The sequence below is a fragment of the Hyla sarda genome, chromosome 1, assembly GCF_029499605.1.
Source record: "Hyla sarda isolate aHylSar1 chromosome 1, aHylSar1.hap1, whole genome shotgun sequence".
Lineage (NCBI taxonomy): Eukaryota > Metazoa > Chordata > Amphibia > Anura > Hylidae > Hyla > Hyla sarda.
Window position 1 is genome coordinate 93,087,419 of NC_079189.1, and position 22,689 is coordinate 93,110,107.

Below are 22,689 nucleotides of genomic sequence, written 5' to 3' on the forward strand. Positions count from 1 at the left end.
ATGTCCCTTTTTTACTTCATGAATTAAAACACGCAAAAGAAATATCCATGAACAGGGTTGTAGAAACCCTATTGACTTACAATGGGGGCAAATTGCTCTAAGATTTGACACAGATTCCTAAACCGAATGGGTGAAAATGACCTGAAGATTAGGGCTCAGTGCACATTGGTCCTTGCTTTTCCAGTTCCAACACCGAACAGGTGGCTCATGCACATTTCATGTAGTTGCTTATTTTATATGTTATTATGAATTTATACTGATGATAAGTTTGAAAAAAGTTAATTATGGCTGCAACTCTGTACATTTTCCCTAATAGCCAACTGGACGGTGACTTTCATCTAGTGTTCAGGGGCGTGAAGCTGAATATCACAGAATATAAAATCCAAAATTCAAGTTCCCCAAGACAAAAATTTGCAGCCCGCTCTGAAGAAAGTTACCGCCTAATAGGCTATTATGGAAAAATATGCAGTTTTGCAAATAAGTAGTAAAATCCACTTATTATGATAATGGGACAGTGATTCAAACTAAAAACAGTAGTATTCAAACTAAATTAAAATTGCTAACTGATATTAATAACCTGATATTTTTCTAAACGGTCACAGATTGTCTTTAAATGATGTAGAGGAAGATTAGTAGCCAGTGCACTGACAAAAAAAAGAAAGTATGACTGCATCTTACATACCAGGTCTTAACCTCTCTTGAACCTCTCTTAGTAATGTAGGTAATTTCATCTATAATAGAAATAAGATTATGTAATAATGATAACCTTGAGAGTTCAGTTCTCTTATTCCTACCTGCACTGATACTATATTGTTCTGCAAATTGCAAGGCTTAAAATAAAACTGAAAAATGTACAGACCGGAATGAAAGGCAAAGTAAGGCTAAGAAAGCATCAATGAGTAAACTAGTATACAGGAAAAACATCGTAAAGTGCTGTTTATAATGGATATTAGGAAATAGATAAGATGTAAGAATCATAGTTAACCCCTTAGGACTGCCAGTACACCCTTTTTACAACATTTTAATCACATATTGATGGCTTTGTGGATGTGTACAGAGGCTAAAGAATTAATACTGTGTAAATGTCCACTGTCCTTGTAGACTGGGTTCACATATAGAATTTGGTCAGTGTTTTTAGTCAAAATCAGGAGTGGAAATGGCACAGAGAAAAACTATAATGGTAAGATTTAGACCCACTCCTGGTATTGGCTAAAAATACTGACTAAACATTGATCAAAATCCAAAATGTCCGCCTAAGAGAAATTCTTTACATTGCAATCTTGTGTATGTGTTTTGATGCATTTTATTTTATGTGTGTTTTCTCATCTGTAGTGGGCAAGAAAATGGCCTAATTTTATAGCCTTTTTTGCCCATCAGTACATTTTAAGAAGTGTGACCTTAGCTTTAAAGTGTACCTGTCAGATCCCACAAAATAATTTATATATTTTTTATGCCTGTATCACCTATATTTATTATAAAAATATCTCTTTTCATTAGCTCACAGTGTTAGAAATCCTCTCAGGGGAGTGGAGGGGGGGGGGACGTGTCCCTCCCTCGTGGTGGTGTTAGGTGATTGGTCTGTCTGCTCATGCAGCCTTGTCCATGAGTCATCTCTTGTCCATGGCTCATAAACAAGCCTGATGCTGCTGGAAACAAAGGTAGGAGGGCGGCACTGGATATTCGCCATGCACGTGAATAATAGCAAAACCAGTCGTAGAAAAACTCCCGACACCGGCTTCTTTTCAAATGCTTTATTGTGCATATAACTCATAAACGCAAGACACGTTTTGGCTGCTTAGCCTTTTTCAATTGCAAAAAAAGCTGATCGGGATTTTATGCCAAGCCAGACTACTCCCCAAAAGGGAAGTTTCTACCCATCTGCAGACAGCTGTTTTGTGGTTTTTGTCACTCGTCAGTACAGAGCAGGGTGATCTGGCTTGGCTGCTCTGTACTGACGAGTGGCAAAAACCACGAAACAGCTGTCTGCAGATGGGTAGAAACTTCCCTTTTGGGTAGTAGTCTGGCTTGGCATAAAATCCCGATCAGCTTTTTATATTCCTTAACAGGAGCTAAGCTGATATCAAGGAACATTACCTGAAAAGGTGATGTAATGAGCTGCTTTGCATATTCCCCTACCCAGAATGCCCGCGGAGTGCTTAATGGCCTTCTGAAGCGCCGCTACACCAGGAGTGGTGGCCTCACCCTGAGGTAAATACTCAAACCCTTTAGCTTATATATACATATATATATATATATATATATATATATATATATATATATATATATTGTTTTTTGTTTCGGAGCATATGTTATGGAAAAATAAAAGGTGTCATTACAAAGTAAAATCGGTCCCGCACAAAAAAAACAAACCATATTGGTCTGTAGATGGAAAAATAAAAGAGTTATGACTATTATAGGTGGAAAAAAATTGGCCGGGACAAGTAGATTGGGCTCCCGTTTTATTTTATTTTTTAATTTCCACACCACTACGCTTGCTGGAAATCGTAAACTGCAGTTGAAATATCTTCCAGCTCAGAGCTTATGGAGATTTCAGCGAGGGCGCACAGGTAGCCTCCAATATGCATGTAGAGGCAGGCACCCCTACAAAAAACAAGCAAGCATTTGCTCAGGCAGGGGTTTCATTTAGATCAGCGTGTGAAACGCCCATGTGTAGCTCAATAGTAGCTTTGACACTGCTTCATTGAGAATGCTTATCTTTTTGTATGCATTGTTTCCTATATTTTTCTATAGGCTGGGATGGCATAGATGACTAATAAGACCCGTCTCAATCTCCTGGAACGCTTGGTCTACTCCCGCCTTATTCGCTATCTCTCCGAGAACTCTCTCCTTGACCCCTTACAGTCTGGTTTCCGCTCCCTTCACTCCACAGAAACAGCCCTAACCAAAGTCACTAACGATCTTCTGACGGCCAAATCAAATGGCAATTTCTCTTTACTGATTCTCTTGGACCTGTCTGCAGCTTTTGACACTGTGGATCACCAACTCCTCCTCAGTAGTCTCCGCTCAATCGGTCTCAAGGACTCTGCTCTCGTCTGGTTTTCCTCCTATCTCTCTGGCCGCTCCTTTAGCGTCTCGTTTTCTGGCTCTACTTTTTCTCCTCTTCCCCTTGCTGTCGGGGTTCCCCAGGGATCGGTCCTGGGTCCTCTACTCTTTTCACTCTACACATCCCCCATTGGAAAAACAATCAGTAGATTTGATTTACAGTACCACCTCTATGCTGATGACACCCAACTCTATACCTCTTCCTTCAACATCACCCCTGCACTCCTACAGAATACCAGTGACTGTCTCTCTGCCATCTCAGACATCATGTCCTCTTTATATCTGAAACTAAATCTTTCTAAAACAGAACTTCTTGTTTTTTCTCCATCAACTGATACTGTACCTAACCCTGACATTTCCATCTCGGTATGTGGGACTACCATAACTCCCGGGCAACAGGCTCGCTGTCTTGGAGTTATACTTGACTCGGATCTGTCTTTCACTCCCCATATTCATTCTCTTTCACGTTCTTGTCACCTGCATCTCAAAAACATTTCCAGAATCCGCCCGTTTCTCACTACTGAAACTGCAAAAACTCTCATTATTGCTTTGATTCACTCCCGCCTCGACTACTGTAACTCTTTACTAATAGGCCTTCCTTTCTCCAAACTCTCTCCTCTCCAGTCCATCCTTCATGCCGCAGCCAGACTCATCTTCCTCTCCAGCCGCTACACCGACACCTCCTCCCTGTGCCAGTCACTACGCTGGTTACCAATTCAGTCCAGAATACAGTACAAAATCCTCAGTCTCACACACAAAGCTCTCGACAATGCTGCACCTCCCTACATCTCCTCTCTCATCTCCGTCTACCATCCTACACGTTCTCTCCGATCTGTTAATGATCTCACACTAACATCTTCTATAATCCGAACTTCTCACTCCCGTCTCCAAGACTTCACTCGTGCTGCACCGGTTCTCTGGAATGCTATCCCTCAGTCCCTCAGACTCAACAACAACATCCATAGTTTCAAACGTGGCCTAATAACAAATCTCTTCAGACAGGCCTATAACAGTCTCTAATTGGCCTCAACATATCCTCAACATATCCCCACACCTCTGTTTGAATAGTTATTGTGTAATATTATGTCTGATACTTGTCTTTGTTTGTACCCCATAATTGTAAACGCTGCGGAATCTGTAGGCGCTATATAAATAAATAAAATAAATAAAACAGGATTGCAATAGGACAACATTGTTCACAAGTCACAGATACAGGCTGTACCATCTCCGGGACCGTAACAGCTTGTTATCTGGTTACAATCCACAGTAAAAGTTTCTGTAATTTCCCCTCATTTATTAAATAGTTTACAATACATTCCGTGCGCTGCAAAAGGCTCCTTTTAGCAGACGCTGGTTACACCTGTCTGAAAAGTGTTGTAAAACTGCATGCAAGGTCATAAATACTTGTATCCTGGGTCTGTCCTGATTCCCAAAACATGTGCAAGAGATGAGCAGGTAAAACTAACAGTGAGAGCCTATTCATTGTGTCTGACTTCTGCATCCAGTAAATCTGAACATGTCAACACATGGTGAGTGTCCAGATGGAAGGGCTCATGAAATCCTATGCATACACTGTAAAGAAGCACAACCTGTGTGTATATTCAGCTGGCTAGCACAATGCCATAACTCAATGACACCATTCTAGCCAAGGCTTTTTATAGACATGGACACAAGTATGAGCAGACGTACAATCACTAGTGTGAGGCTAGGTTTCCACATAGGTTTTTACTGGAGTTTTTTGGAAAACTGCCACTGTTGTCATATACTATGACAACCCTGGCAAAAAATTTAGAATGACTGCACTTAGATGCAAATCTAATTTATATAAAAAAAATCACATGACACAAAGGAGTTTTATAATCCTTTCAACTGGTTCAGTCTTAAAGGGGTTATCCAGCATAAAGTGATTTTAGTACGTACCTGGCAGACAGTAATAGACATGCTTAGGAAGGATCTGCGCTTGTCTTGGGCTAAATGGCTACGTTGTGAGATCACATAACACTGTGGTTAGCTTTCTGTGAACTTGTATTTCCTGTTTTCAGTTTTCTTGTTTGCCTACAAATCCCATGATACCATTTTCCTCCTTCCCACACATCAGCCACCCCCCCCCCCCCATTGAAACATAAATGAGCTGCAGACCTGTGGTCTTCAATCAGGGTGCCTACAGCTGTTGCATTAGTTGCAGATTGATCCCTCCACCCATTGAAGCAGACAGGCTCCCTGTCATCAGCTGACTAGTGAGTCAGGTCTCGACCGCATATTCAAATAAAAAAAAAAATCCCGGAATACCCCTTTAACCTTTACCTCTTGCTGGTGCTGTGCTTTCTTTTACCTAGCCAAGTTCATTGTTCAGTAAGGTCCCTATGAACCTTCCCTATTAACTGCAGAACAAACAACATTTTCATATTTGCGCCGGGATATGTTTTTTTCAAAAATACAAATTACATGGTAATCCCATGTTTTTCCTTAAAGGGGTACTCTGCCCCTAGACATTTTATCCCCTATTTAAAGGGTAGGGGATAAGATGTCTGATTGTGGGGATCCGGCCACTGGGGACACCCGCAATCTTCGCTGCGGCACCCCAGACATCCGGTGCACGGAGCGAACTTCGCTCCATGCCGGATGACTAGCAATGCGGGGCGGAGGCCACACCCCCTCAATGCAAATCTGTGGGACCATAGACTTGCATTGAGGGGGCGTGGCTGTGATGTCACTTGCGGGGCGTGACCGTGATGTCATGAGCCTCCAGTGCTGCACTCGATGTTCTAAACGAACACCGGGTGCAGCAGGGAGATTGCGGGGGTCCCCAGCGGCCGGGACCCCCGCAATCAGACAACTTATCCCCTGTCCTTCTGATAGGGGATAAGATGTTTATCGCCGGAGTACCCCTTTAACATTGGGGTAGTCCATCTTTTTTACTGTACTGTTGTGCCTGTAATACTATTGGACAGGATGCCTCACGTATACTGGAATATATCTTACAAGTATTTCTTAACCCCTTAATGACCAAGCCCATTTTCACCTCAAGGACCAGGCCAATTTTATTTTTGCGTTTTCGTTTTTTCCTCTTCGCCTTCTAAAATCCATAACTCCTTTATATTTCCAGACCCATGTGCAGACCCATATAAGTGCTTGTTTTTTGCGTGACCAGTTGTACTTTGTAATGAAACCTCTCATTTTACCATAAAATGTACGGCGAACCCAAAAAAATAAATTTTTAGGGAGGAAATTTAAATGAAAACCAAAATGTTGCACATTTTGGAGGGTTTTGTTTTCACTCTGTACACTTTACAGTAAAAATTGCGTGTTCTTTATTCTGTGGGTCAATACAATTAAAATGATACCCATGGCTAGATACTTTTATATTTTTGTACCGCTTAAAAAAAATCTAAAACTTTTTGTACAAAATCAGTAATCTAAAATCGCCCTATTTTGACCACCTATAACTTTTTCATTTTTCCGTATATAGGGCAGTATGAGGGCTCATTTTTTTGCGTCGTCATCTGTACTTTTTTAGATACCACATTTGCATATATAAAACTTTTAGATTAGTTTTTATAGAAAAAATTTTGAATAAAATGTGACAAAAAAGCAGCATTTTTTTGTCACATTTTTTTATTTTTTACGTTTACGCCATTCACCGTACGGGATCATTAACATTATATTTTGATAGTTTGGACATTTACGCACGCGGCGATACCAAATATGTTTATTTAAAAAAAATTACGCTTTTTGGGGGTAAAATGGGAAAAACTGACAATTTTCTTTTTTATTGGGGGAGGGGATTTTTCACTTTTTTTTTACTTTTTTTTTACATTTTTCAACTTTTTTTTTACACTTTTTATGTCTCCATAGGGGACTATCTATAGCAATCGTCTGATTGCTAATACTGAGCAGTGCTATGTATAGGACACAGCACTGCTCAGTATTATCGGTGATCTTCTGCTCTGGTCTGCTCGATCTCAGACCAGAGCAGAAGACCCCGGGAGACGGCCGGAGCTAGGTAAGGGGACCTCCGGCTGTCATGCTGGATGATCGTATCCCTGCAGCAGCGCTGCGGGCAATCCGATCATCCAATCAAAGTGCCACAATGCAGCAGATTGTGTGATCTGTATTGATCACGGCATCGGAGGGGTTAATGGCGGACATCTGCGCGATCGCGGATGTCGGCCATTACGGGTGGGTCCCCGGCTGCTGCTAGCATCCGGAACCTGCCGTGTATGACGCGAGCACCCTTCCGATGCTCGCGGTCATACACAGGACGTAAATGTACGTCCTGGTGCGGGAAGTCCCGCCAAACCAGGACGTACATTTACGTCCGTGGTCGTTAAGGGGTTAAATATCCTCAGTTCTCCTATAATTCAACAAGTAAATGCATTGTGAGTTTTATTGGTGTCCTAGAGCACATCATTTGGTTTAGGAGGCCTATTATAACCTATGATTATAGGTGGCGGAGGTCATGGATGTCATTCCTAATATATAATTGTCCTAATAAAATGAACTAATGTGAGGTGTAACAGAGCTGTTCAACCATTGTCAAAGTGAAAGTTCACCTTTAGAGAATCTGTGGGAAGTTGTACTCTCACATTTCTGTAATCCAATTATTGTCTTTAAACACGTGTAATATTCAACCCATTATGCACTGAGAAACCTATAGGGGGTTAAACCAAATGATACAAATATTAACAATATGCATAAATATAAGATAATTCAATACCTTGTTGCTTTATTTTTTCTCCACATTTGTCCAGCTCATTGTCCACTGATACATGCTGGTTGCACAACATGGCAGTTTTTACCTCCATCTCCACTACTGCCATTTTTTTTCAACAAAGACTAAATAAAGAATTTATTTTCTATGTTGCTACATTTTTTTTTTTTTTGCATGGAACTAAACAGGATGGATGATACCCTGTGCAGTCCCTTATATCCTATTTTATACCGTGAATTAAGAATACAATTATACAATGTACAAGAAACTATGCCCCACGGTGCCCAAATACCATAGCTGTGAGGTGCCCTAAGAACTGCCAGACAGTTGTCTAAATTCCACTGTTCTAGTAATAAACTAGAGAATGAAGCAATATCCAGTAGACTGATTTTTCTATAGGTTCATGTGAAGGATCGGGGGTGCTAGTTTAGAATGTCTATGCCAGTGTTTCCCAACTAGAGTGCCTCCAGCTGTTACAAAACTACAACTCCCAGCATGCCTGGACAGCCTTCGGCTGTCTATGCTATCACTGGTCTATGCTATCAGGGTCAGTGGTGCCGCTCATAGTAAAGACAGTGATGGGCACAGTGGGGGAGATTTATCAAAACCTGTCTAGAGGAAAAGTTGCTGAGTTGCCCATAGCAACCAATCAGATCCCTGCTTTCATTTTGCAGAGGACATGTTAAAAATGGAAGAAAAAAATCTGATTGGTTGCTATGGGCAACTCGGCATCTTTTCCTCTGAACAGGTTTTTATGAATCTCCTCCAGTGAGACTATACAGGTGAACTGCCCCTACGGCTGGCCATGGACAGGAGATCATGAAGCTGGGTGGCCATATTGGTCCTCATCCAAGGATGACTATTGAATACACAAATCAATCATACTGTATCTACAGTTTGTTTGTTTTTTATTTATTTTTGTTGCATTTATTGTTTAGGCCAACAATTGTCTATAGTCATGTTCCCCGACATGTGAATCACCAGCTATTGTAAAACTACAACTTCCATCATGATGGGAGTTGTAGTTTTGAAGCAATTGGAGAACCACAAATTAGAAAACACTTGTCTATAGGTTCCAGCATTGTAAACCCTAACTGCACCTATGTACAGCTCACTATGTCGTATCCCTATGTGCCGTATTTGCTTTCTATCGCTTATAAGCAATAATAATGAAAACAAAGTTATGAGCCATTGAAGTAACGAACATGAAGTATCCATAACTGCAATCGACTTGTCCTGTAGAATAAAATAACATCAGTGACTAATAAATGTAACATTGACCGTGAGAGAGTGAAGGCGCTCTCCATTCCGGGGACACTCTTAACACTCTCTCTTCAGACACAACTGTTACTTCCACTAATAGCTCTGCACATAGGTGAGGAGTTTTAGCACCTTCCTATGGAGAACAAGTTGCGAGGTGTGATCTGCAATGAAATATGTCTGCCGTGCCTGTAAATACAGACCTGAGCACACTTCAGCAACTGTATTTAGACAAGAAGAAATTTACGCTACCATTAAAATATAACACCACACAGGGCCTTATACCAGAGGCTGGTCCAGGGATCTACAGGCTCAAGGCAACTCTATGGGAACATTGTTCTGGGGTGAAACGGATGCAATAAATAAAAGAATATTAATCCCTTAGTAGCCAGAAGGTAAAAATAACATTGTATGACAAATCCATTCACTCAATGAAGGCTTGTTACTAGAAAGTCACTTTTCTGTACAATAAAATAGCAAAGCGCTGCGTGCAAAACCACAGACTGTGGGTCACAGCCGATCTTGGTATTTTTATACCCACTCTTTATATATCAGACTTGATATAATGACTTGGGGTTGTATCCAAGTAGAATGAAAAGTGATATTGTACATTGTATCTATATATACTGTTCTTTTATAGGTTTGTGGAAAGAGAAATATTTAGTAGTTCGTGGCTGAGGTCCAGGTCATACAACGACTTGTATGGGGACACTTGTCTGGTTGAGATTGGTCAAATTCTAATCTTGAGGTGGTTGTGTATGGATAAATGGGTTTTTAGTTTAGATAACCTTATTGGGGTAATCTGGGCTTTTAAAATTGATGGTCCCTTATTCGGATAAGCCATTTATATTGGATCAGCACCTACTCTGTGTAGAGGCCGCAGCATTCGTTCCTGTGAGTGTTGTATCCCCTTCAGTGTTTCCCACTGCTTGTCTTTGTATGTGCCATAGTTGTCATAGTTGCGACGGTGCGATAACTTGAATTAGCACAACACATGCAAGGATGAGCAGTGGTTAGCATTGGAAAGGCTGTGGTGCTCACCGGAATGTTGCAGCTTCTTCATATTACCGTATATACTCGAGTATAAGCCAACCAGAATATAAGCTGAGGCCCCTAATTTCACCCCAAAAACCCAGGAAAAGTTATTGACTCGACTATAAGCCTAGGGTGTGAAATACATCATCCCCCCCATGTAATCATCAAGACCCCCTTCATCATCACCGCCTGTCAATCCCTTCATCAGTGGTCTTCAACCTGCGGACCTCCAGATGTTGCAAAACTACAACTCCCAGCATGCCCAGACAGTTATCGGCTGTCCGGGCATGCTGGGAGTTGTAGTTTTGAAACCTCTGGAGGTCCGCAGGTTGAAGACCACTGCGGCCTTCATCATCATCCAGCCCCCCCCCCCTCCCTTTAGTTTTCTACTCACCTCCCCTCGGCGGGAAGGAAGGGTGAGCTGGTCCGGGCCATCTATGCTGCAGGGACCGTCTGGTGGGGAGGGTTAGTAGTTGCGGGCTGTCCATTTTCATCAGAGGGCCCTCTTCTTCGCGCTTCGGGCCTGCCCCGGACTAGTGACGTTGACTTGACGACGACGCACAGGGACGTTGCGCATGAACCTCCCTGTGCGTCGTCGTCAAGGGCATGCTGGGAGTTGTAGTTTTGCAATATCTGGAGGTCTGCAGGTTGAAGACCACTGAGAAGGGATTGACAGGCGGAGAATTCACCCGAGTATAAGCCAAGGGGGGCGTTTTCAGCACGAAAAATCGTGCTGAAAAACGTGGCTTATACTCGAGTATATACGGTAGCTGATCAGAGTAGGTGCCAATCTAATATTTATGGCCTATACAGAAGTAAGGCATCAATTTTAAAAGCCTGGATAAACCCTTTAGCAGGAGAACAGAAGTTTTGGACAGTTACAATCCAACATACCTGCTCTTTTACTCCTCAATATCTTTCATCAGGGCAGAGTGGTGAGGCCACCACACAGTTTAGCTGGTCAGGCAGTACCACTGGCATTGGCTGGTTCAGCCAACACATATCCATGGCCGTGCTGCCAGGAGCACACTTTGTGAACTGTTGTCACGTTGCTGGTTTCTGATTGAAATGAATGTTATAATATTCAATGGGTGCCATCAGGTTACAGAACAGAGACATGATAGACATAGTATTAGGCTTTCCTGATAAAATTACTTTATTAGTTGCAGATTCTTTTTTTTTTTTTTTTCATGTTTTATATATTTATTTATATTTACACCTGAGAAACAAAAACAGGAAATTAAAAAGTCAAGGCAAGGAATGACCATCAGAAAAGTATAATCAAAAAGAGATAACAAAGAGGACCAGTATGAACAAAGTGAATTAAATACCACAGATGTGCCGATTAATCTGTCAGAATTGCTAAAGGGGTATTCCAGGAATTTTTTTTAGTTGACTGTGCTACAGGGACTGTAAAGTTAGTGTAGTTCATAATATAGTGTCTGTACCTGTGTGTGATGGTTTTCTCACAATTCTTATGTGATTTTCACTCCAATATTTATTTTTAACAGCAAACAAAATGACTGTTGTCTCAGATTTTTCCCAGGTTGCAATGCAACTCACTAGTCAGCTGATGACAGGGAACCTGTCTGCTTCAATGGGTGGAGGAATCAATCTGCAACTAATGCAACAGCTGGAGGCACCCTGATTGAAAACCACAGGTCTTTTGAATGGATGCAGCTAATTTATGTTTCAATGGGTGGGGTGGCTGATGTGTGGGAGGGAGGAAAATGGAATTGTGGGATTTGTAGTCAAAAAAGAAAAGTCAAACAGGAAATACCAGTTCACAAAAAGCTAGCCACAGTGTTATGATAATCTCACAACATAGCCATTTATCCCCAAGACAAGTGCAGATCCTTCCTAAGCATGTCCATTACTGCCTGCCAGGCATGTACTGAAATCACCTTATGGTGGATAACCCCTTTTACCCTGTCTTTTGACGCATCAATAGGGGATGTCACAATCTGACGAGACCATGACGTCACGAGCCTCCGGAGCTGTAACCAACTCTCTAAACAAATGCCGGGTGCAGCAGGGAGATCGTGGGGGTCCCCAGTATCAGGACCTTCGCAATCAGACATCTTATCTCCTATCTTTTGGATAAGGGATAAGATGTCTAGGGGCAGAGTACCCCTTTAAACCAACTAAATTCTACCTATTACAATCGAGCATTTTATTAATAAAGCATTTTTTTAACCACTCAAATTGGATTCTTATGCTAAAGTCATGTGAGAAGCGCCAGAACAGAAGACCCAATTTTTCCTTGTTTCCTATATCTATATTTATTTACATATATTAAATAGAATTAATGAAATAAGAAAAAACAAATGCACATTGTTAAAGTGTATATAGTATCATAAGCCAAAACTAATGTTTGCTACAATGTGTTACTGTAAATCATTGAGCCAACAATCTACTTAGCAATAAGTGGCGCCATTCACAGTTATTTGCAAGTTAAAAGCGACTACCCGACAGTCACAGCCCCTAACATAAACATTTACACTGTTATGTACCTAAAGTATGACATTTTCATTGACTTCGGTGGGGAGACTGTGACCCCAATGACTGAAAAAAGTCACATCAAGCAAGTCATGTCAAGTACGTAAGTCGTGTAACACTCCTGTGCCAGTCATTGTATGACGCAGGTCATCATTCGATGTCTTAGACAGGATGGGCTTTACAACAAATTTAACTGTGTAATCTGCAAGACGGCAACAAGGAGACTGTGAAGGCAAGAAGACACCTGTAGGGGCGGAAGTCGGTCTGCTGGGAGCCTGCTAGTAGGAGCCTCAGGGTAGGACTTATTGAGCAATAACTTACAGACTGGGACAAGCCTTAGTGATGGGGTGTGGGTCGTTGAGGGAACATGCGTAGACATGACAAAGAGCCTACAAAAAGGGGTGGCTGCCACTGAACACTTAGCTCAGATACTAATGGTTTGTTTTGTTGCATTAATATAATAGGTGTACTTATTTCCAAAGGGTGTAACGCCCAAAAATAGTTATAGTTCTATCCTCACACAAAAATGTAAGACTTCACGTCTTTCCATACGTTCAATATAAATTTCTATTCCCATTTAAAAATTGTATAAAAGTATTCCAATGACAAAGTGCAAAGCAGTGTTTCCCAACACAAGTGCAGAGTAGGGCAACATCTGACTCCCATTCAAAAGATCAGTGTTTTTCACACAGGGTGCCTCCAGCTGTTGCAAAACTACAACTCCCAGCATGCCCGGACAGCCAAAGGCTGTCCGGGCATGCTGGGAGTTGTAGTTTTGCAATAGGGCATGGTGGGAGTTGTAGTTTTGGAACAGCTGGAGACACGCTGTTTGGAAAACACTACTATAGATGGTAGACACAATAGCCACAAGTCCAAGTTACTTTTACAATATTTTAGGGAATTCTCCAGTTGGAAAGCTGCTTGTGGTATGTGTGAAAGACAATGGTCCCTGTAACTAAAAGAAAAAGTAGGTCCATTTCAGGTGCTACTTTATAGCGCCTGTATTCTCCTGCTACTTATTTATATGGGAGCAAGATCAACCTGAATGAGCCTGAACTACAGACTCCCTCTCTATTGTATGTATGCCATTTTCTACAGAAGCCGTCAACAAAGTACAGAATATTAGACATTTGGTATATATGACATCTCTAGTAAAATATATTGTCTCCAAATTAAAGCTTCACTAAAGGGGGTACTCCGGTGCAGAACATCTTATTCCCTATCCACAGGTATAAGGGATAAGTGTCTGATAGCGGGGGTCCGATCTCCTGCCCAGCTCTCTCCATGACAGAGTGATCTCCGCTCTGTGGACGTATTACTGTTGACCACGTAGGTCCGGCCCAAGACATTGTGCTACCAGGGTTCAAGAGTGAAATGCTGCCCACCCCCCCAAAAAAAAGAAGAAAAAAAGAGTACTATGCCATAAATTTGCACTGCAACTCACATTAATCTGCAGCATTAGGTAGCATTGTTTTCCCCCATTAGGTAGAAGTTTCCCCACATTAGGTAGCAGTTTCTCCACTTTAGTTAGCATAGATTTCCCACATTAGGTAGCATAGATTCCCCACATTAGGTAGTATAGATTTCTCACATTGGGTAGTATAGTTTCCCACATTAGGTAGCAAAAATTCCCCACATTAGGTAGCCTAGTCTCCCCACATTAGGTAGCATAGATTCCCCACATTAGGTAACATAGTTTCCCCACATTAGGTAACATAGTCTCCCCACATTAGATAGTATAGTTTCCCATATTAGGTAGCATAGTTTCCCCACATTAGGTAGCATAGTTTCCCCACATTGGGTAGCATAGAATCCCCCCCCCCTCCAGACACACAGAGACACACTTACCTGGCCTGCGTAGCGCTTCTCCTCTCCGACGGGGCCTGACGAGTGACTGACGTCCTCCTGTGCGGGTCTGCGGAGGGACGTCACATGCGCGACGTCCCTCGTCAGAACTGGGTCGGCCGGCCACAGACTCATTGCCTAAAGTGCTCGCTGTGCTTTTATGCACCGCGGCCACTTTAGAACAGTGAGTAGCTGTGGCGCAGCTGCAGGGCTGGCCCTACCATGAACCTAGGAGGCACAAAAAAAAAAAAGGGGGGCAGCAGAGTGCCGCCCCTGAAAAGTGCCACCTGGGACCAGTGGTCCAACCGGGTCCCATGGTAGGGCCAGCTCTGGGACCACGGCACAAAGCTGTGGCCGACATGCTCTCCATAGACATACATGGAGGGGTGTGGCCACAGCATTATACTGTAGTTGGACCCGCCTGCAATCAGACACTTGTCCCATATCCTGTGTGAAGGATACAAGGGTCTTGATAAAATAATACAGATCTGTAATCTTGTATGATATATATCTTAATTCTGCCTTTTGTAACCGCAAGGCCCGTACCGTACTTCTCGTTTTCTCAACTGCTGATTCGTAACTATTGTGCACGTACATCCTGTTTTTGTGTTCTGCAGACTTGTAACTATTAAGCAACCATGGTATATATATATATGAACGTAGGCAAATAGTAAAACAGAGCGTACTTAGAGGGTACCTTGTGTATGCATGTATTTTTTCCACACCTGACAAGACGCTCTCCTGGCCAGTACAAGCCTTAAGCCAAATTGGACCTAGTACCAGGGGTACTGAAAAGACAGAGAACCAGTACCAGGGGTACTGAGTAGACAGAGAACCTTTCACTGTGGGTAAGGGGAAAGATGTTCTGCACTGGAGTACCCCTTTAAGGCTGGATGAAATCATCATCCAATAGATTACCATGATGCTTTCAGTTTGGGTCCAATTGCCCTCTGTTTTGCGGCTAAGTCTCTGCCTATTCACTGAAAAGTAGGGAGGGGTGTTCCCTTTAGCAAGCATGACGTATGCTCTCACATACCATGTGGGAACTTCCACCCTCACTCCTGAGAGGACTGCCAGCACTGTCCACTCACTGAGACTCTGTATCACAGAACATGCACAGAGCACTACTTAACCTGCCTGCACTTCTTAGGCTAGGTTTCCAACAGTTTTTTTTTTTTTTTACACCTAAAGAAACGCCAGCAAAAACACCAGAAAAACTGCTACAGCTTTTTCCTGCGTTTTAGCAGTTTTTCTAGCTTTTTCCTGGTGTGTGGAAACAGCCAAATTTGTCCCCTGTGGCAGTTTTCTCACTGTCTTCAGGTACCACTCAGTGGGTCAGATGCTGAGTGCCCGGTCCACAGAGTGTAAGTACGTTAGGAGCATCACTATTCACCTCCCCCGGCCATATAGTATACAGGGGGGCATAGTGTACCCGTGTATACTATACAGGAGCCGGGAATCCTGTCACCAGACTGACAGGACTCCCATAGCCCCTTTGGGCGGTATACAGAATATAGTGTATACAGTATATAGTGTATACAGAAGACAATATCCCCTTACCTCCCTCGTTCCTGTCCCCTGGGTCCATGTAGCTCCACCCCCTAGTGATAACATCATTAGGGGGCGGAGCTACAGACGGAAGCCAGGCTGGTGAGTCTGAGGCTCTGTTCACATTGTCCATTTTGTATAATATGAACAGACCCTTCTGCCAGTGTCTTCCCAGACAGGGAGCCTCCAATTGGTGCAAAACTACAACTCCCAGCATGCCAAAGGCTGTCTGGGCATGCTGGGAGTTGTAGTTTTGCACCAATTGGAGGCTCCCTGTTTGGGAAGACATTGCATTATGGGTGCTCTCCCCTGTCTTTCACAAAAAAAAAAAAAACGCCATGCGGCAGAATGGGCTTTTTTTATTGGCGTTTTTGCAACAACAAAAAAATCAAGTGGAAACCTAGCCTTATACTTTGTCTCTGAACAGCTGGCCGAGACAAACAGGGTATAGCAGCTGGCACTAGGCGGCATTATGGCCAGAAATGTGATACCTATTGGTGGAAACTATATAACAAAAACACATTACAATTATTTCTATTATCTATTGATTAATAAAAGTTGCCCAAAATAGCAGTGCCCATTTAAAGCACCCTCCTATAAAGGGTTTCTGTCTCTTCATGTCTCCATTACAGTTATGTGATGGTCACCAATAGAAGGTAAGTACTATTAAGCACCTGTCCTCCTACACCATATTATAATGTCACTTCTAATGTATCTTCATGTGCATGTGCCAGCAACTAAAAGCTCTGTACAAGGAATTTGTAAAACTAGGAGTATTGTTATGATTATATCCGATGAAAAGTGCCATGTCTAAAAATAAGTAGGAGGAGGGGAGGGGGCGAGCGGCGTACGACAACCTGTCAGCTTCAATTTATAGGAAAAGAACAAAACTACTAAATCAATTAAAAGCACCAAATTAGAATCCTGGGTAATTGTACATGAAGTGAGGGACTTACGGCTCCACATAATGGATCCTAATGGTCATAATGGTCACAGGTGACTGAACTTTCTTCCCCATACGGTGCCCCGTGTAAAACTATAGACTGAATATATGTACTGCACCGGTGGAGAGGAGGCAACTGGTGAACTTGTGTAAGGTTATGAGTTCAGAGGTCACCTGGGAGCACATAACATGCTGACATGATCACAGAGCAGCCGCACATTTCATAGGCTATACCAGGGGTCAAGTCTTGGGGGAAAAAAAGTGTGGGAACTCACCCAAGATTTCCACTCAAGGGCTGGTCCTGCTAATGGGAACGGTGTTCATGCTGTGGAAAAAGTACAGGAACTCAGTTCCCACGCATTCCTGCAGGACTTGAGCCCTGGGCTATACTGACACTTATCTGAAGCACCGAGCTGACCACCAGGTAACACAACTCTAAGGTAACCTGAAAATAATATTAATATTTATTTATAAACCACCAACATATACAGCTGTATCATTGTATACTAAAGATAACTACAGTGACCCCCCGACCTACGATGGCCCCGACATATGATCAAATCGACATACGATGGCCTCACCGCATGTCGATGTCAGCATCAACATACAATGCTTTTTTATGTCGGGGCCATCGCATTAAGTGCTATCCGGCAGTGCAAAATGCTTAAGCTGCTGCCGGATAGCACCGTGTGGTGCGGTAAGTATTACTTACCCCTCCACGATGCTCCGGGGTGCCCTCCGGGTCCAGCGCTGGTCTTCCGGTGTCTTCTCGGCCCTCTCCGATGACGTCAATACGCTGCTGCGCACTTCATCCAATAGTAATGGTGTACGCAGCGGCGTAATGACGTCGCTACGCAGGCCCAGTAAGGCCTTGCGGAAGACAGCAGAGGACCGGAGAAGACAGCAGAGGACCGGAGAAGACAGCAGAGGACCGGAGAAGACAGCAGAGGACCGGAGAAGACAGCAGAGGACCGGAGAAGACAGCAGAGGACCGGAGAAGACAGCAGAGGACCGGAGAAGACCAGGAGAGCCCAGCGGAGGCCCGGGGTCACCATAGGGAGCGGCGGGGACACCATCGCGAGCAGCGGGGACAGGTGAGTACAGCTTCCTATACTTTACATTGCACGAATCCCTCAACATACGATGGATTCGACAAACGATGGCTCGTTTGGAACGAATTACCATCGTATGTTGAGGGACCACTGTAAATGTAACTTTCCAATAAACTTTTCAGTTTATAATATAAATAGCAATTTCTTTTCAGTTTGGAAACATTTCTGTATGCAAGATTGTAATTTATATTTAGAGAATAAAAATCCGGCCTGATGTAGTCTTGATGGTTAACCTATAGGGAGAGCTATGGGCAGGGACAGAGGCGGAGCTTGTAGCTTCCGGGCCCGATGCAAAATCTCCAACAGGGCCCCATGTGCCAATTATAATACTGGTCTTTCATGGGGAAGGAGTGCTTTGGGGCCCCCTTAGGCACCAGGGCCCCGGTGCGATTGCTACCTCTATAGCTACGCCCCTGGGCTGGGAGTCCGGGACAGGGCAGACATTTTTGCAGTGCTTCAGCATTGTCTTCCAGTGAGAAGTTCTAGGGCAGGATGAGTTTTCAGCCAGATTCTTTCCATTCTCTAAAATGGTGAAAAGCTGTTTCATGAAGTGGCATGTATACACTCATTAGGGGGCAGTATACCAGTTCATACGGAATACCGAAATTTTTGCGCTGCACAATATGAATTTTTCCCATACCACAATATCAGTTGGGCCCCTCCCCCTCGGGAATGAATGAATCAGCCCAGCGCTGCTCTGTCCCCACATCGGGGAACTAATCATATATGACCCGCCAGCGCTGTTCTGCTCCCCCCCCCCAATTAATTATCAGCCCAGTGGGGTACCACTCGCATATGTCAAGCACTGCCCTCCTCCTCTTTGTTGGGGGCCGCTGGCGCTGGAACTCACTGTACGCCAGTGGTCTCCAACCTGCGGACCTCCAGCTGTTGCAAAACTACAACTCCCAGCATGCCCGGACAGCCAATGGCTGCCCGGGCATGCTGGGAGTTGTAGTTTTGCAACAGCTGGAGGTCCGCAGGTTTCAGACCACTGCTGTACGATGTATCCCTATGTCTGGGCTGCAAAAGATACAGAAAATAAACTTTAACTTACCTACGCTGGCCTTACACTGGGGACTGGAACGCCGGACAGCCGCCAGCCTATCACCGGCCGGAGCGATGCCCCGCCCCGGGCAGGGATAGGCTGAGCTCACTGTCATTCAAGAAGCTGGCTGGCATAGCGATAAGCCAGTTTCTTACATGACAGTGGGCTCAGCCTAGCACTGGCCGAGCGGGAGTTGTAGTTTTGCAAAATCTGGAGGTCCGCAGGTTGGAGACCACTGGCGTACAGTGAGTTCCAGCGCCAGAGGCCCCCAACAAAGAGGAGGAGGGCAGTGCTTGACATATGTGAGTAGTACCCCGCTGGGCTGATAATTAATTAGGGGGGGAGCAGAACAGTGCTGGCGGGTAACATGATCTGGAGGGGTGAAAGAAATACCATTATATACCGTGGAACCGCCGTAAGTTACAAAAATACCGTGATACACATATTTGGTCATACCGCCCAGCTCTAACACTCATTGACAAAAAAAATTAACTGACACACCAAGAAGGAGTTGTTACAACTGAAAGGAGGCCCTAGCACCCTGGATACTGTATGTGATATGGTTGGGCATGGAGGCATATAACGTATATACTCGAGTATAAGCCGAGTTTTTCAGCACGATTTTTCGTGCTCAAAACGCCCCATTCGGCTTATACTCGAGTGAACTCTCCGCCTGTCAATCCCTTCATCAGTGGTCTTCAACCTGCGGACCTCCAGATGTTGCAAAACTACAACTCCCAGAAAGCCAGGACAGCCATGTTATCATCCAGCCCCCTCCCCCCCCCCCCCTTTGTTTTGTACTCACCTCCCCTCGGCGGGAAGTTAGGGTGAGCTGGGTCCGGGCCATCTATGCTGCAGGGACTGTCCGGTGGGGATGGTTAGTCGTAGCGGGCTGTCCATTTTCACCAGGGGGGGGGGGGGGCTCTTCTCCACACTTCGGCCCCGGCCCCGGACTAGTGACGTTGCCTTGACACCGCCGCACAGGAACGTTCATGCGCAATGTCCCTGTGCGTCGTTTTCAAGGCAACGTCACTCCTCCGGGGCCAGGGCCGAAGCGCGGAGAAGAGGCCCCCCCCCCCGGTGAAAAAGGACAGCCCGCTACGACTAACCATCCCCACCGGACAGTCCCTGCAGCATAGATGGCCCGGACCAGCTCACCCTAACTTCCCGCCGAGGGGAGTACAAAACAAAGGGGGGGGCTGGATGATGACGAAGGCCACAGTGGTCTTGAACCTATGGACCTCCAGAGGTTTCAAAACTACAACACCCAGCATGCAGTTGTAGTTTTGCAATATCTGGAGGTCCGCAGGTTGAAGATCACTGATGAAGGGATTGACAGGGGGTGATGATGAAGTGGGGGGGGGGTGATGACGGGGGTCTGGATGATTACATGGGGGGGATGATGTATTTCCCACCCTAGGCTTATAGTCGAGTCAATAACTTTTCCTGGGTTTTTGGGGTAAAATTAGGGGCCTCGGCTTATATTCGGGTCGGCTTATACTCGGGTATATACGGTAGGTTCCATGTACAGTTGGGCCTGTAAATCCAGCACTCTATAGTATAGATTGCTAAGGCTGGTGCTATACTGTAGATTGCTGAGGCTGGGGCTATACTGTAGATTGCTGAGGCTGGGGCTATAAATGCTGGATTAATAATAAATCTGGTGACTGGGTAGAAAAAGGAAGTGTTGCTTTCTAGCAGAGATATTTCTATATGGGCGGCTGAAATATTACCCTTTTTTTGGAATGGAATAAAGCTACACCTTACTTTCATCACCTCGGAGTGCTGCAGTCACCTTATTTTTTGGATATATCTAGATAAATAGATAGATATGGGATAGATAGATGATAGATATATGATGGATAGATAGGTCCACAGATGTTACCATTTTATAGGAAAAAGTGTGCTGGACTATGTTTGGTATATTAAAGATATTGCTAGGTCACAGTTACGCTGTGGTATCCATTTAAATACCATTCCTACGGTATACCAACACATACCAGTGACAGAGCCCTGAAACGTGATATGAACGAGGCCATCCATACAGAGATACGTTTGATCGCTATATCCCTTCATCCAAACCAAACGCTTCGATAATAAAGTGCATTTTCCACAGACTTTGATGGTGGTTTATCCCATCTATCATCATCATTACGAAAATGTTCCCTCCATGTCTGAAGGATCCTTCCGGTAACTTCTGGGATGGTGATATAGCGCATTGCTACCACTGGGAGGAACACAACCTCTCCCTGTCACTACAGAGACTACAGGATCTGGATGATGGATAAGTATAGACAAGTGCCAAGGAGCTGAATGCCAAGTACACTGCATGTTACCACTCCCAGCACACACTGACCGGACTGCGCTGTCTCACTATCCCCCTAGTGGTGGAGAAGAAGATGGCATCTCCTCCATCACCAACTGGGTATTCCAAATGATACCGGCTGTGTATATAGCAATGAAGCTTAAATCTATATACAAGGAGGGGGATGTGTAATCTGTGATACAAGGTTCATTGTTCCACCATAGAGTCCACATTTGTTACTTTTTTAGTCAGAGAATAAGTCCCTGTCATTGAGCTTACAATGTTTTTTGCTCTTTGAGCTCATGTGAATGATGATATCAGCTACAGCCTGGATAGAAAAACACAAGAAAGTCATTGTAGCACCGAACATCCATAGAAAGCAACAAAAACTGCTTTCAAGACATGTGATGGGTCACTTCTTTGTTGTTAATAACTTCTAAGCCTCAGCAATGGTCTATAGTACTGTGTGTGTGTAGAGAGATAGATAAATAGATATGAGATAGATAGATAGATATGGATAGATAGATATGAGATAGATAGATATGAGATAGAGAGATAGATATGAGATAGATAGATATGAGATAGATATGATATAGATAGATAGGAGATAGATAGATATGAGATAGATAGATATGAGATAGATATGATATAGATAGATAGGAGATAGATAGATAGATAGATATGAGATAGATATGAGATAGATAGATAGATAATAGATATGGATAGATAAATATAGATAGAAGAATAAATAGATAAATAAATAAATAATAGATATGGATAGAGAGATAGATAGATCAAAATATGATTGATATAAAAAATATATATATAAAATTAATAGATATGGATAGATAAATATAGATAAATAAATAAATAATAAATTAATGAATAAATAATAGCTATGGAGAGAGAGAGAGAGACAATAGATCAAAAGATGACAAATATGTAAATGTGTGTGTGTGATAGATAGATAAATAGATAGATATAAGATAGATATAGATAGATGTTAAATAGATAGATAGATTAATTGATAGATAAGTAGATAGATAGATGACAAATAGATAGATAATAGATAGATGATAAATAGATAGATAGATGATAAATAGATAGATGATAAATAGATATAGATAGATAGATGATAAATAGATTGATAGATTAATTGATAGATAAGTAGATAGATAGATGATAAATAGATAGATAATAGATAGATGATAAATAGATAGATAGATGATAAATAGATAGATGATAAATAGATAGATAGATGGTAAATAGATAAATAGATAGATGATAAATAGATAGATGATAAATAGATATATAGATAGATAG